We start from the raw sequence: 16508 nt of genomic DNA, 5'->3' as shown, positions 1-16508 counted from the left end.
GTGGAAACAAATGTAATTAGGAGAGCGGTTTGCTTTCCTGAATTGATTGTATAGTTACAGTGGGTGTTCATTATTTTGGTGAGGTCTGCAGAACATCAAGAAAAATATTTTCATAATTTTGATATTAGCAATAAGTGCAGCAACTTTGTTTTATTGTTGTGACAAATGAAAAGTTCAGCTGTTTGTTCCATAGATGACAACATAAAAATAGATTTATTTGTAGCCAAATGTTCTGAACCAGATGGTAAGAAGGACACAGAGCAGTTATCTGAGCGAGATGTTTCTCAGGTAAGATCTTTCCCTTGCTTAAGACCAGAAGCATGGTACTAATACGGGTGTCTCAAATATATCATACCAAGATTATCCCTTTTCTTTCCTCTGCTTATCACACAGTGACAATGCATACACACTGCCTTTGTACAGTCTAATAGGAACACAGTAAAATGACACCAAGCTCCTGAGGTTCATGGCCTTGATATTTTTTGAGTAGTAGGTTCAAATGCCCAATGAAGTTGTAGAGATTGCAGGGTAAGACAAAAACATTGGTGAAATAGATAGAGTTGGTGAACTTGTAGCATTGCCACAACCGTGTATAACTAGATGGTTGAGACTGACCTAGATGCCTCATTAGGCAACTCATTCAAGATCTGACCATTTCTTATCGATGTTGAATGCACAATTGCAATGCATGGAAATCACTTTGGTAATATTTGTAGTGGACATGATAAAATAATTTCATACAGCTATTTCTCTTTTGGAACCTCCAGCGCTAATAGGTGGAATAGAAATTATACCTGTATCAATAATAAAAAAAAGAGGGGGTTTGTTGAGGTTGCAAATTAATGAATCATTTTGTTTGTTATCAATAGTTCTTTGATTTTCTTCCTTCTGATCTTTTTCATCACTGCCTTTACTATTAGTGAAATGTTACCAGTTACTTTGGCTGACCATGTTATTTGCAGTTTTACAATCAAAGTAGTTTAGTACCAAACAAGATAAAAGTCATTTCACATGTTTACCTTTAAAGGCATTAAAACAAGTCTATAAGTTTCTTGTAAAATAAAGCAGTATCTTCAGAACTTCATTAACCATACATTAAGCTCCCCACCCCCAATTTCATAAAAAAATGAAATTTAAAATCATATTCCTGCAATAATTGTGGTTAAACACTAATGTATATATCAAAATCAGAATATTTTGTTCTATAACAATATTCAAACAGGAGTAAATCCCAAAACGTCACAAGTTCCAAGTTATTTGCACTAAAATCTAGATAAAGCAACTTCCTGAAACTTAATGGGGAGGATTTTCTCCCCGTTGGGAGGGGTTGGGCAGGGGAGCGGGCGCACAGCTGATCGTCGCCTGCGATCAGCTGCGCATCGCCATTTTACGTGGGCAGGCCAATTAAGGCCCGCCCAGCGTGATGCTCACCCGGAAGCGCTGTGTGCTCCCTATGCAGGCGGGGGGTGGCAGTAGGCTGAGTTGGGACCTGCGCTCTTTCTTGCATGTGCGTGAAAGAGCGCCGAAATCTCTGAGGCACCGAACTGCCTCAGGGAGATGAGTTTGATTTTTAAAAATTTTAATAGAGGAAAAAAAAAATTTAAAGACACGCCCCCACATGTGACAGTGTCACATAAGCTGGGACATGTCTAAGAATTTTATTAAAAATTTCTATTAATGTTTGAACCTTCATGAAACCTCATCCCACCCGTGGATGGGGTTTCATGATAAATGCGAAGGCCGCCTGGACTCCAGGTCTGCCCACCAACTTTAAGGTTGGACAGGCAGCTCAGTTATGTATTTCAATTAGAATTTAAGTGGTCTTAATAGGCTTTTGACAGTTCAGCGGGCACATACCCGACTCTGCCCCCGCTCGCTAACCCAAAGATTCTGCCCAATGTAAAGCATTACAGCCTTCTATAATTAAAGCAAAATAGTGTGGATGCTGGAAATCTGAAATAAAAACAAAACATGCTGGAAAATCTCAGGTCTGGTAGCATTTGTGGTGAGAGAAACAGAGTTAACGTTTGGAATATGTATGACTCCATAAGAGTCAATTTTTCAGCATTTTTTCCAGTATTCCCAGCATCTTTTTATTACAATCTTGTCATTTTAGAATGTTTATTTTAATAGTTATGGTCATACCACTACTATTCTGCATCGTGATACAAAGTGTGGTGGTATGTTATAGTTCACTCAAGGAGTCTTGAGTTGCTATGGCAACATGCATGTTGTAGTCTGGAGCTATGGAGAGTGATGGTCGAGGCTCCAACTTTCTTTCCATCACATGGTTGACCAGGAATCTTTCCCACTCTTACCACCTGCCATTGGTGTGTTATTGGCAGGATTTGCAGGTTGACACTCAACCTGTTTGGCCACATTATGAACGCACCTTTCTTAGCCATCAAGTCCTGGATTGGGACTTGAACCCAGAGCTGCTGGTCAGAGGCAGGGACGCCACCCACTGCATAACAAGACTTCCTCTATATAAAACGTAAGAGGGTTTAATTTGAGTTCCCCTCACGAAAGATGAAAAGCAGGATATTTTGATGAAACATATTTATGATCCATCACTGAGTATGTGGAGAAAAAGCATATCTTGCAAACCAGATTACAAACTCAAGGCACAGGATTTACAACTTGCCAGGTGCAGAGCAAGCAGCTTTCAGTTTCAAGTACTACAGTCATACAATGTTGCATAGCCAAACACATCCTCCAATTGCAAAACATCTGGAGTTATTTTCAACAACACAGGGAAGGCTTCAGAGTAGAATCAATTAATTCATAATTTTGAAAAATTTGAATAATCTTCCTTTCCAAACAATGGGCCACCGAAAAATGAAAATAAAACATTTTACCAACTGCCAATTGTGATCATCTTATAACAAAATTCAAAATACTCCACTGAAAGCGCAGTTCAGTTTCATGTAGTAATTCCTTGGGACTTCAAGTTATTATTGTTATAACAATACATACAATAACAACTTTATATAACGCCTCAAGAACAGCAAAATGCCCTAAAGTATTTCAGAGGCTTAATTAAAAATTGATAAAAACAAAACTGCGGATGCTCGAAATCCAAAACAAAAACAGAATTACCTGGAAAAACTCAGCAGGTCTGGCAGCATCGGCGGAGAAGAAAAGAGTTGACGTTTCGAGTCCTAATGACCCTTCAACAGAATTAGGTGAATCCAAGGAGAGGGGTGAAATATAAGCTGGTTTAAGGTGTGGGGGGGGGCGGTGTTGGGTGAGGGGAGAGAAGTGGAGGGGGGGTGGTGTGGTTGTAGGGACAAGCAAGCAGCGATAGGAGCAGATCATCAAAAGATGTCACAGACAAAAGAACAATGCAGCAAGCCAAGGACAGACATGTGGGCAAGAGAGCAGGGTGGAGTGTTAAAATGGCAAGCGACAGGGAGGTTTGGGTCATTCTTGCGGACAGACCGCAGGTGTTCTGCAAAGCGGTCGCCCAGTTTACGTTTGGTCTCTCCATTGTAGTCCTTGGCTTGCTGCATTGTTCCAGTGAAGCCCAACGCAAACTGGAGGAACAACACCTCATCTTCCGACTAGGCACTTTACAGCCTTCCGGACTGAATATTGAATTCAACAACTTTAGGTCTTGAAATCCCTCCCCCCACCCCCCCCCCCCCCCCCCCTTCCTGTTTCTTCCCCCTTCCTTTTGTTTTTTCCAATAATTTATATAGATTTTTCTTTTCCCACCTATTTCCATTATTTTTAAAAATTTTTAAATATTTTATGCTCCCCCCATCCCCACTAGAGCTATACCTTGAGTGCCCTACCATCCATTCTTAATTAGCACATTTGTTTAGATAATATCACCAACTTCAACACCGATGTGTTCTTTTGTCTGACATCTTTTGATGATCTGCTCCTATCACTGCTTGCTTGTCCCTACAACCACACCACCCCCCTCCACTTCTCTCCCCCCCCCGACCCCCCAACCCCCCCGCCACCCCCCCCCCCACACACACACACCTTAAACCAGCTTATATTTCACCCCTCTCCTTGGATTCACCTAGTTCTGTTGAAGGGTCATGAGGACTCAAAACATCAACTCTTTTCTTCTCCGTCGATGCTGCCAGACCTGCTGAGTTTTTCCAGGTAATTCTGTTTTTGTTTTTAAGTAAAAATGGATGCTGATGCAATGGATGATATTTGGATGGTTAACTAAAACCTTGGTGAGAAAGGTTTGAAAGTAGGGACAATTCAGGGAGGAAATATCTGAATGTGAGTTCAAAGGAGCTGAAGGCATGGCCATTAAAGATGGGATGAGTACACAAGAGGCCAGAGTCGAGGAATAAAGTGTTTCGGGCATGATTGTATGATCTTACAAATATAGGGAGGGGTAAAGCCATGAAAGGATTTAAACACAATGATAATCATTTTAAATTTATATTGTTAGAAATCAGAAAACCATTGCAGTACATTCCATCACTGTCGCTGAGTTAAAATCCTAGAACTCCCTCCATAACAGCACTGTGGGTGTGCCTACGCCAGAGGGACTGCAGCAGTTCAAGAAGACGGCTCACCACCATCTTCTCAAGGGCAATTAGGGATGGGCAATAAGTGCTGGCCCAGCCAGCAACAGCCACATCCCGTAAATGAATTTAAAAAATCATGGACCAATCCAGTGGAAGTCCATGGTCACCAATGCCCTCTCAGCCTCAGGGCATTGTTGAAGATCCTCAGGGTAGTGTCCTGGGCCCAAACGCCTTCAGCTGCTTCGTCAATCAAAAGGTCAGAAGTGGGGACATTCGTTGATGATTGCACAATGCTCAGTATCATTTGGAATGCCTCAGATACTAAAGCAGCCCATGACAATTTGTAGCAAGGTCTGGACAACATTCAGGCTTGGGCTGATAAGTAACATTCACGTCACTTAAGTGCAATGACCATTTCCAACAGGAAAAAAATCTAACCATCTCCCCATGACATTCAATGCCATTACCATCGATACATTACCCATCATCAACATTCTGTGGGTTATCATTGACCAGAAGCTGAACTGGACCAGTCATATAAATACAGTGGCAATAAAAGCAGGTCAGAAACTGGGAATTCTGAGTTGACTAACTCACGTCCTGACCAACCAAAGCCTGTCCACAAGACACAAGTCAGGATTGTAACGGAATACTCTCCACTTGCCTGAATAAGTGTGGCTCCAACAACACTTAAGAGGCTCAACACCATCAAAGCCAAAGCAGCTCGGTTGATTGGCATCCCATACACTAACTTAAACATTCACTCCCTCCACCACCAACACACAGTAGCATCAATGAGTACCATCTACAAGATGCACTGCAGCAACTCACCAAGGCTCCTTCAACAGCACCTTCCAAACCAGCAACTCTATCACCTAGTAGGACAAGAGCAGTACACACATGGGAGCATGACGATCTGCAAGTACTCATCCAAGCCACACAGCATCCTGTACTATATTGCCATTCCTTCACTGTCATGGGATCTAAATCCTAGAACTCCCTTCCCAGCAGTACAGTGGGTGTACCTGCACTAGATGAGCTGCAGCGGTTCATGGCAGCACACCACCCCTTTTCAATGGTCATTAGGGATGGACAATAAATGCTGGCCTTGCCAGTGACCCCCAAATCCGATGAAAGAATCAAAAAAATGATTCTGGAGGCATTGCCATGGGCAAGGGTTAAAATTATTAGACTAGCTGAGTTAAGGACAGATGTGGATGATGCTATGGAAGTGAAATAAGGCAATGTTTGTAATGGACAGAATATGGGGCGGAATTTTATGTTGATCATGCGCCCGACCCGATCAGGCATGAAATCGTGCAAGATGGCGTTGGGTGATGTCCTGACGTCATTGCACACACATGATATCTCACTCTGTGGGTGCACGCAAAAGTTGAAGCACTCCTGCTGACAATTAAGAGGGCAATTAGGCCCATTAACAGCGCAATAACAATGCAATTGTCTGCTGTTGTTCATCGCCCATCAAACCTTATGGTTGGCGGACGGGCAAATTTCTGCCTTCAAAGAGCTTTCTCTCAGCGCTCGTCCACGCCCATGTTGATGTCATCACCCACCCTCCTCCTGCCCCCATCCCCGCCCTGTTTTTAGCACGCGCTTCACACTGACTTGCTGTTAATTGGCCAACCAGTGTGAAATCATGGTCAGGGGCCAATCGTGGTCGGTGGTCCATTTCCCAGTTGCTCCCGGGCCCACCGATTCCACCCACCCGCCGAGCTAAATGTTCAGGCCATGGGGTCAGAGTTGAATAGGACATTAAAGTTGAAAACTGTCTGGCTCAACTGGAACTGTAGCTGGAATTGATGGCAAGGGAATAGAATTTATGAAAGGGGTCAAAGATACATGACTTTGGTTTTCCCAATGTTTCACTGTAGGAAATTGCAGTTCATACAAGGTTTGATGTCAGACAAACTCTGATACAGAGAGGCAGCAGAAGAAGCCGAGAGAGGTGAAGAAAAATAACAGGATTTTGCATGATGTGTGGAAGCTGACACCATTTCTGCAGAATACATTAAGAAACAGACCTGAATTCTCCTCTCACTACCCGTCCATAAACAGAAAAGTGTTTTTGACTTCTGATTTCCCCTTTATAAGTGGTGGAATGGCATCCCCAACCCTTCAGTTTAGAGTGATCCAATCTTCTATTAATAACCCCACAGCAAACTTGAGATAAGTAAAATAAGAGGGTTAGTTTATTTTACACACACACAAAACATGGGAAGGGATTTTCACAACATCCGTCCATTTTTGCACTCATACAAGAAGAGGGATAAGGGAAAGAAAGGGGATACAGGGCAAGACCACACTATTATAATTAGAGTTATGGTTTCACGTGAATCCAGAGTCCGGAATCGAAGGTCCAATGGCATATTCCTTCAGAGGTTAGCAGGCTGAAACGTGCAGGGTGATCTGTTTTTCCAGAAGCAAGGATTTACATGGTGGAAGAAGGCATCTAGAGATGAATGAGTCTTTTAGGCACCAAACAGGAGTTCCAATACTCCAGTAGTACACATTGTAGATGAGGGCCAGTCTATTTTAAACCTGGACAAGGCTCTTTCTGCTGCTACCTGTTAATGGTGAAATGGTAGACTGGGATCAGGTCCACATGGCAATATTACAGGTTCTAGCAGCTTGGGAGAGGTCATGTGACATAACCCCCATTTCTTCTTCTGGGTCTTGGACAAAGAGTGTGTTTTTCCACTTCTGAAATCTTAAGGTGTTTAATAGAGGAGTCAATGTCCCTTTGCCGACATACCGTCTCCGTCGGATGCAGCTCTGCCGTAGAAATGTAAATGTAAAAGGGTGCTGGTGCATTTCTTTGGAATTTAATTTTCTGCAGTCACAGGGGCATTAGCACCTCTTTAAAGATAACGAGGTCCTTGCTGGTTTCTGAAAGTTAGAGATTCCTCTGGTATGAGTCATGGCTAGTCAGGGAAAAGCCTTTGTCCATTTAAAAAATAATAATTTTATAAAGTAGCTATGTTGACGTAGATATATCTATATTTTCCTTTCTGTCTTCTGGATGGGACATGCCTTCCCATTGGAGAAAAATGAAATTAATTCCATTTCATTTTTTTTTAATGTAGTCTTAGGGAAGGAAGAATAGGAAGTGCAGAAGTATACAGACATTCTCTCATTCATGCTGGCACATCAGACACACAGTTAGGGAAAATGGCTGATGATTAAGAGTTAGTTCAGAGAGCTAAACCTTTTTTGTCACCCTTTAAAATTGGAAAAGGATAGAAAGTGGGGAGATGAAAGGAAGGTGGGAAGAGAAGTAAGCGGAAATTTGCAGGAAGTTTTTGCTCAGAATAAAAAGGAAGATGCTGAGGGTAGAAGTGACATTCGAAAATTGGGGTGTTTTCATTAAAATAAAGTTGAACATATGAAATTTGTGTGCTGGAAATTGCAGGGAAAATCTGTTGGGATTATTGGTGTGCAGAAAAGCACTGGAAGTAAAAGTACTGTAGGTTCTGAGGTTCAGGCACAGGCAAAATCAGTGGTTTGTGTACAGGTAAAACAGGGAGAATCAGTAATAGGTAAAGTGGGAATATGTTCACGATTTACGCAAGAGAATTCAGATGAGCAGGTTGCTGAAATGTTTAAAGATTTTGTGTGTGAAGGAAAAGTCTTTCCATGTGTACAGGGTGGAATAGGTGAAGTTGGTAAAATTTTAAGAGACATGGGCTAGTCAATCCTTAATGGTGTGGGATAGTGACATTTGTTGCTCAGAGGGAGTATTGCGGGAATAGGTAATAATAAGTGGTGTTCATGGAGATGCTAAACGTATTCCGTTGTGGAAGGTAAATTTAAAGAGTAAATGGAAAACAGGTGAGGTGATTGTTGCAGTAGTCGAAAAATTGCCCATTGCAGGGGTTCAATTTATGCTGGGTAATGATATAGCTGGATCACAGATGTGGATGATGCCTAGGTAGTTGAGCAGCCTGTAGAAGTATTGCATCCTGGATTGTTTCCAGATTGTGAGATAATGAGATCACAGGTTGAAACAGGAAGAACAGGAAGTTCAAAGGCAAGGAGAAGACGTGGAACTCCAATTAGCTGACACTGTGTTTGATAAGGTTGTTCAGGAAGAAAGGCTGGAAGACAATTCAGCTGAAGTGTTTAACTCAATGGGGTTAGTGGAGTTACAGAGAAAGGATTTGCAAACATTTATATCAGACAACTTACTCATTAACAGAGGCAAAACATATTCCAAAATGTAATTACCTTAGGGGTAATGTTTTAGTAAGAAAATGGAGGCCTCATCATGCTTCAGCAAATGAAAGCTGGAGGGAGGTACATCAGATTGTGCTACCATTTGGATATAGAAATGAGATTCTGAGGATAGCTCATGAAATTCCAATGGGGCAACATTTAGGAATTAGAAAGACACAGGTGAAAATACAAAAACATTTTTTTGGCCTGGATTGCATAAGGATTTGGTCAAGTTCTGCAGAACATGTCACAAATGTCAGCTGATTGGGAAACCACAAGCAGTGATTAAGCTGGCACCTTTAATTCCAATTCCAGCATTTAAAGAATCAGTACTTATCGATAATAATGGACGTGTCTACCAGGTTTCCTGAAGAAATACCTTTATTACAACAAAGAAAATTGTGGAAGAGTTGACTAAACTTTTTTTTTTTTACAAGATATGGTTTACCTAAAGAAATACAATCCGATCGGGGTTCAAATTTCATGTCACAACTGTTTAGACCATAAGACGTAGGAACAGAAGTAAGCCAATCGGCCCATCGAGTCTGCTCTGCCATCAATGAGATCATCTGGTCTGATAATCCTCAACTCCCTTTCCTGCCTTTTCCCCATAACCCTTGATTCCCTTACTGATTAAAAATATGTCTATCTCAGCCTAAGGTACCTTCTGTTATTGCTGGTCAAAGTGCCAAGTGATAAACAAACTTCTCTTAAGCCCATTATCCAATCCTTTCCCAACAAATCATTAAAAAGTCTAATAAAATCATCTCCAAAAGGATTATCACTATACATGCACACACATAGAAGCCTCTTGTGCTCCTAATAAATCTCCTGATGGAAAAGGATGACTGTAGAAAATACCAAAGACCACTAAGTATTTTACTCAGAAAGTGGCAGGAAATGTAATGTCTGCAGTTGTGCTTTAAAAATAAAAAAGACAACCTTTTGAATGTAACTTTGCTTATAAACATACTTTTGATATCATGCTACTGCAGCAGCTTTATATGTTTGGGTCTGGCAAACTAAAATCTTGTTATGACACAGGCAACAGAAGTGCAGGGCAGCAGAGATGAAAGGTGGAAAATCTCCGTGACTTCTCACCTCCACCAATGCTACTCTGAACAGACAACCAGAATGGACAACACAAGTGTGAGATCCAATAAATGTTGATTAATAGTGTAAGCCTTCTGACGTGCAGGTACAGCATTTCAGCATTGTGGCAAGCCAAACAACTTTTTTGTGTATTTTCCATGTTATGATCTTCTTAAAGGCATGTTGCAAAGATGCTTACAAACATATCAAGAAGAATTAAGCCAGCTTTACTAGTGTGTTGACTTTGCCTGTCAATCTTAATCAATAACTTTGCACATCAGCGACTCTAGCCTTTAATCAATTTTAGTGGTGCAAGAGTACAACATTGCATCATCATGACATTGTTTTCTTTCTCCTTCTCAAAAAAGCAATGAACAGTTTGGGAATAAAACAGTGGAAGTCAACAGCTTATCATCCTGAGTCACAAGGGACTTTGGAAGGATGGCATCAAATTCTAAAAATTATGAAAAAGGCATATAGTCAGGAATATCCACAGGGTTGGGGTAGGGGGAATTCCATTCTTGTTATTTGCTATTAGGGATGCTCTAATGCATCGACTGGTTTCAGTCCTTTTGAACTAGTTTATAGTCATGAGGTGAGAGCCACTGAAATTGATTCTTGAGAAATTGATGTGTCAAAATTCAGAAACTACTTTTCTGGATTATGTATCAAACTTCAGAGCGCGTGAGTTAGCTTGGGAACATTTAAAGACATCACAGTAAGTGATGAAAATGAAAACTGACAGGAAAGCTACAGCTTGTAGTTTTGTGCTGGGGAGAAAGTATTAGTTCTGTTACCAGTATTGGATAATTCATTAAAGGCAAGGTTTAGTGGGCCTTACAGGATTGAAAAGAAGATTAGTGAAGTGAATTATTTAATAAATACTCCAGATAGAAGAAAGGACCAGAGGGTGTGTCATGTAAATATGCTCAAAAAGTACTTTGACAGGGAAGAGGACCTCTAAAACAGGTATTAGTGGTGGTGGATAATGAGAAAGAAGTAGAAATGCAGGATTCTGAAATTGATTTTCCTCTAATCAAATGGAATAATGAGGAAGTACTTGGAAATTTAAACATGATATTGAGTTACCTTCCAGACAAGTGTCAAAGTGATTTGGAGAAGCTATTGCAGTCAGAAAAAGATATTTGTGGAAATAAGTTGGAGGGGACAAATTTAACTATACATGATGTGTCTGTAGAAGTTTCATCTTCACTAAGGCAACATCGTTATAGATTAAATCCAGCAAAATTATCACAAGTACAGAAAGAAATTGAATTCATGCTTCAAAATGATATCATTGAGTCTAGTTGCAGTAACTGGAGTTTGCCTATTGTGCTGGTTCCGAAACTAATTGGAACACAAAGACTGTGTGTAGACTATCGAAAGGCGAATGCGGTGACAAAAGCGGATTCATATCCTATACCACAGTTGGAAGGTTGTATTGATAAAGCGAGACAATCAAAATTTATTAGAAAGATTTGACTCGCTAAAAGAATATTGACAAGTACTGTTATCAGCGAGGGAAAGGAGATATCAGCTTTGATGATGCCAGATGGACTGTATCAGTTTAAAGTCATGCTATTTGGTATGAAAAATGCACCTGTAACATTTCAAGGACTGACAAAGTAACTGCAAGTCTGAGCAGTTGTGCTGTTTATATTGACAACTTGATAGTTTTCAATCAGACATGGAGTAGCATTTACAACACCTGGAAGAATTATTTACCCAGATACAAGAAGCTACTTTGGTGGTGAACTTGGCTAAAAGTGAATCTGCAAAAGTGCAAGTTATGTATTTTATGTATCAAAGTAGACTTACAGTTACTTTGTTTGTCAGTCCTTGAAATGTTACAGGTGCATTTTTCATACCAAATGGACATGGTAAGGTAGCTCCGAGAGATGTGAAAGTCAAGGCAGTTGTGGATTTCTCTGTGTCTACAACAAAACAAAAATTTTTGAGGTTTCAGGGCATGAGTGGGTTTTACTGGAAATTTGTACCAAATGTTAGCAATGTGGTCGCTCCACTGACTGAACTATTAAAAGCAAACAAGAGGTTTCAATGGACACAGGAGTGTCAGAAGGCATTTGACAGTTTTAAACCGCATTAACCATGACACCAGTCTTGGCAGTATGCAATTACTCCAAATAATTTAAGTTGGCTGTTGACGCAAGTAATATAGGCATTGGGGCCGTACTGTTACAAGATGGAGAAAATGGAATTGAAAAACTGATAGGGTATTTTTCCAGTAAGTTGAATGTACAACAGAGAAGATATTCAATGATTGAAAAGAAGACTTTGTGTTTGGTGTTAGCATTGCAGCATTTTGAGATTTACGTCGCAAACAATTCATCAGGGTCCCTTTTGACCTTTGCTGGCATACCATCTCGGATGGTCAAAGCTCTGCCTTAGAAATGTATAAGGATGCTGGTGCATTTCTTTGGAATTTGATTTTCTGCAGTCACAGGGCATTAGCACCTCTTTAAAAATAAAAAGGTCCTTGCTGTTTTCTGAAGCTTAGAAATTCCTCTGGCTAGTCAGGCAAAAGCCTTTGATTTAAAAATTACAAAATAATTTTATAGAATAGCCAGGTTGACATAGATATATCTATATTTTTCTTCCTGTCTTCTGGACGGGATGGTACATAAATATTTAAAAGGTGGCAGCAAAGTTGAGAACTGTTTACAACAGAGATCCTTGGCTTCATAAAAATTTCAGCCCAAAAGCCACGAATTTATGCTATATCTTAATAAAATTGAATGGTTAGGCAATAACTGGAATATTGTGTTCAGTTCTGGGCACTATGTTAGGAAGCTTTAGATTGAGTACAGAGGAAATTTACTCGAATGGTAGCAGGGATGCAGGACTTAGATTACATGGAAAGAAGCTGAAAATTTAATAGAATCATTAAAAATCATGAGTTTTGATACTTTCGCCTTACTTTGTTTCCAATGTCAGAAACCTAATTTAATGTAATTGGCAGGAGAATCAGAGGTAACATAAGGATAATTAAAAAAAACGCAAGCTATGATCTGGAATGCACTGCCTGAAAAGGTGGTGGAAGCAGATTCAATAACTTTCAAAGCACAGATATATACTTGATGGGGAAAAGGGACTAATTGGATAGTTTTTTTCAAGGACCAGGCACAGACATGACTATCCAAATGGTCTCAGGAGGAACATGCTCACTTTGTAAGCTTGATGCAGAAATACAGTGCATCAAACCTATCCTGTGGGACAATGTCTAGCGATGATCAGGATAGCCAAAGATACCCACATTCCATGAACAAAAAGAGAAAAAATTGTTGGGTGTATATTGCACAAATTCGTAAATGGGTCAAAGGCTGCCACCTTCGGACCTGAAATGTGTCAGGTTTACCTCAAAGTTTGCTGGAAAGGCAAAGTATTTCAAAAATTTTAACAACAGGTTAAGCAAGCTGTTTTGTGCTGCTACTATATGGAATGACTACAAGACCGGTATTTTCCGCTAACAGGATTCTGCCTACCACACAATTGAGCTACATTGCATATGAATTTCAGTGTCGGTGCGATGCCAGGTATACAGGCCGTACATCCCAATGATTCGATCAGCCAAACATGCTCCTTAGGTTGTTCATAATAAGCAGAGTACAGAGCGTACTCAACCAGCGTATGTTTGCAAAACCAAATGCATTTACTGTTAGGTGTGATTCTATGATTGGGCATTATTTGCTGAATAATCCTGAAATGTGCTGATAGCTACACTAAAAACCAATTTAAGATAATTAGTCAAGCTCGTAATGTGGCTCATTCATATGCACAGACCCACTTTTTGCAAACGAAAATAATATGTTCAAGCCTTGCACCTTATTTGAATTACCAAGGAGCTTGGGGAGACTATAGTTACCAGTTACATTCTCCATGGCAATACCGTGGCCAAAGTCAACTTGCCATCCAATCAGCACCCTGTTTTTTCTCATATAAATTGTTGTGATTGTTTGAAGTTTGGCATTATTGTGTTTGCCCTGATGAGTGCAAGACAAAAAGCTTTGGAAACATGTCTCCCTTTTCAGCAATATTCAAGTTCTGTACAACCAAGTGACTTTTCCAAGTGCAATGTTAAGATTTCCTTAATCATAGATTCATTTTTCCAATGACTGTTGTTAGACTAACTGACCTGTAGTTCCCTGTTTTATCTCCCCGTCCTTTCTTGAAAATTGGTGTTACATTTGCCAACTTCCAATCTAATGGGACCATTCCTGAATCAAAGTAATTTTGGAAATTGTAGCTAGCCCATCCTCTATCTCTGCAGCTATCCAAAGTGTAGGACATCAGGTCCAAGATTATTTGATTTTTACTCCCCAAGTTTCTCCTCTTTCTCTCTGCTTATGTTATTTACCCTAATTTCCTCACTCTTTTTAGCCCCTAGATTACCCTCTATTTCTAGGATGTAACTTGTGTCTTCTATTGTGAAGCCAAAAAAGTTGTTCAGTGCCTCTACCATCTCTTCATTCCCCCTAATTTCTCCTGCTTGAGGGACCAAAGTTTAGCTACTCTCACTTTTCATGTACACTTACTTTTCGTATAAGATCTTACTTTTTTAAAAAAAAATTCTGGTTCGTTTGCTCTGTTATTCTAATCAACTTTTTGGTGGTCCTTCGCTGGTTTCTAAAACACTCCCAGTCCTCAAAATTACCACTGCTCTTTGCAACTTTATAAACCTCTCCATTTAATCTAACACTATCCTTAAAATTCCTGAGCAAGCCAAGATGGATCTTTCTTGCTGAGTTTTTTTTCCCCCCAATGGAATGCATTTGTGTTGAACATTTTTCATTCGTTTCTGTAATGTTTCCCACTATTCAATTACCGCCGTACCTTTTAGTCTCTATCCGCCCAATCCACTTCAGCCAGTTCTCCAAAAACAAAATAAAGACATCGAGTGACGGTGGAAGCTAACCGATATCAGGAATGAGATTCTCTTTCCCCTCCCCTCCCCCCGGTCGTCGATCTTTTTGTTCCTCCAGTCAGCAGCTTTCCCCTTTAGCTTGTCCCTGGCAGCCACAAGAGGATCAGGTTAATCCCTCTCCCCGGATTCCCTGACCCACATACTGAGCTGAGACGCCCCATTTGCACCGCTCTGCGCCAGGCTGCTCCCAGCACTGCTGTGGGTGGGCGCAACACCGCCCAGTTATCGGAAACTGGAGAGACAGGGCTTCATGGCTGCATACAAAGCCGCCATATAAATATATATATATATATATATATCTACATACACACTGTATGTGTGTGTGTGTGTGTGTGTGTAATGTTTAAAGGTCCCGAAAGGGAGTCACGCAAATTACACACTTCCGCTACAACCAGATCTCGACCTCCAGGACATCGGCACCGCACTCGGTACACACCCATACAGACCATTTAAAAATAAAGTCATTTAAAACCGCGAACCCTTTTCCCCACTATGTTATAAACACCCTTGCACCGCCCTTTCCTCCTCTCAAAACCAAAGCAGCCGCCGTCGCCGCTCGATCTCCCTGACACCAGGCAACGGGGTTTCCCCCAAAACCCAGGGTTTATCCGCGCGCTCCTGGCGCGCGCGCGCGCGGGTGGTGGTGGGGGGGCCGGGGGGGAGAAGGTGGTTTGGGGAGGTGGAGAGAGGGAGAGGAGAGGAGAGGAGCTGGCGATCGCTCCCTCCCTGAACCCCACAACCCCTTCCTGGTTCGCCAATTGGTGAAGAGAGCCGAGCGATCATTCCACCTGGCAGCCCGCTCAGCCAACGGCAGCCGGCCGGCGCGTGACGTTGACGCCTCCGACGTCTTGTGTAAGCGAAACGGTGCATTGTTGTTGAAGAAGCGCAAAAAGAGCCTCTTCTAACAGAGCAGCAAACGAGCGCGAGAGAAAATTATTCAGGCCAGGGAGGGAAAAGGGGAGGTTGGTGCTGTCGAATGTTCGCACGTTCCGTGACAGTTGGCCGTGGAACGCGAGCAGCAGCAGGAGGAAGCGGCGCGCGGGCGGGCTCGAGGGTCCTGGCGCGCGGGGCCGAGGCTGCCGTGTTTTCATTCGCCCGGGAGCAGCGTCTCGGGAGCGCGCTCGGTCCGTTTGATGAACGGCCTCGAGAGAGCCGAGCGGAGCTGGGGCCTGCACAGACAGGGCGCGTCAGTTCAGTCCGGTGACACACATACACACACCCGGGAGAGGAACTAAAAAGCAATAGGCGGGGGTAAGTCTGCCCTTTTGCACACCGCCGAATGAGAGGAATGGTGGAGGTGACTGTTAAGCTGACGGAAAGAGGGAGGGGTAGTGGAGTAGCCGCTGTTACCTTTTCCTGCTTCTTGTTTTGTTGGACGCCATTTTATTTTTTTTTCCTTCTCTCTTTTGCTAAGATTGAGTTTGTCGGGGAGTTGAGGCCGGGCCGCTGAAAGCGGGCGGGATGGATGGCGCGTAGTTTTGGTGGGAGGAGCCGTGAGGCGATGGTGTTGGTATGGCCGAGCCCCGCGGCTCGTTCCCTCTCTCTCGCGGCTGAGGGCCGCGCGCTGCCGCCGCTCCATTCAAACAGGTGACGCGCTGACGTCACCCCCACCCGGCCGGGAGCCACTTCCGGGTTTATAACAACTCTCTCTCCCCCCGCCCCCAATGCGTAACAGCTCTGGGCCCCTCTCTCTCTCTTCCCAATTTAAAACTCCCTTCGTGGCTGCACTCCACCCACTTCCT

At 42.1% G+C, this 16508-nt stretch overlaps 2 protein-coding genes across 2 annotated transcripts in view; one reads left to right on the top strand and one right to left on the bottom strand.

The window, feature by feature from the left end:
* LOC121285782 (cysteine-rich with EGF-like domain protein 2-A) overlaps nt 1-16365 on the bottom strand; it is a 68432-nt gene extending 52067 nt beyond the window's left edge. Inside the window, exon 1 of the mRNA XM_041202588.1 lies at nt 16117-16365. The gene's annotated coding sequence lies outside the window, so the exon portion shown is untranslated. The remainder of the gene's footprint in view (nt 1-16116) is intronic.
* The window catches only part of brd1a (bromodomain containing 1a), a 38806-nt gene continuing 37930 nt past the window's right edge, over nt 15633-16508 (top strand). The window contains exon 1 of the mRNA XM_041202584.1: nt 15633-16017. The gene's annotated coding sequence lies outside the window, so the exon portion shown is untranslated. The remainder of the gene's footprint in view (nt 16018-16508) is intronic.

This window comes from Carcharodon carcharias, chromosome 13 (genome assembly GCF_017639515.1).
Source record: "Carcharodon carcharias isolate sCarCar2 chromosome 13, sCarCar2.pri, whole genome shotgun sequence".
Lineage (NCBI taxonomy): Eukaryota > Metazoa > Chordata > Chondrichthyes > Lamniformes > Lamnidae > Carcharodon > Carcharodon carcharias.
This window is presented reverse-complemented; position numbering and strand designations above follow the sequence as displayed.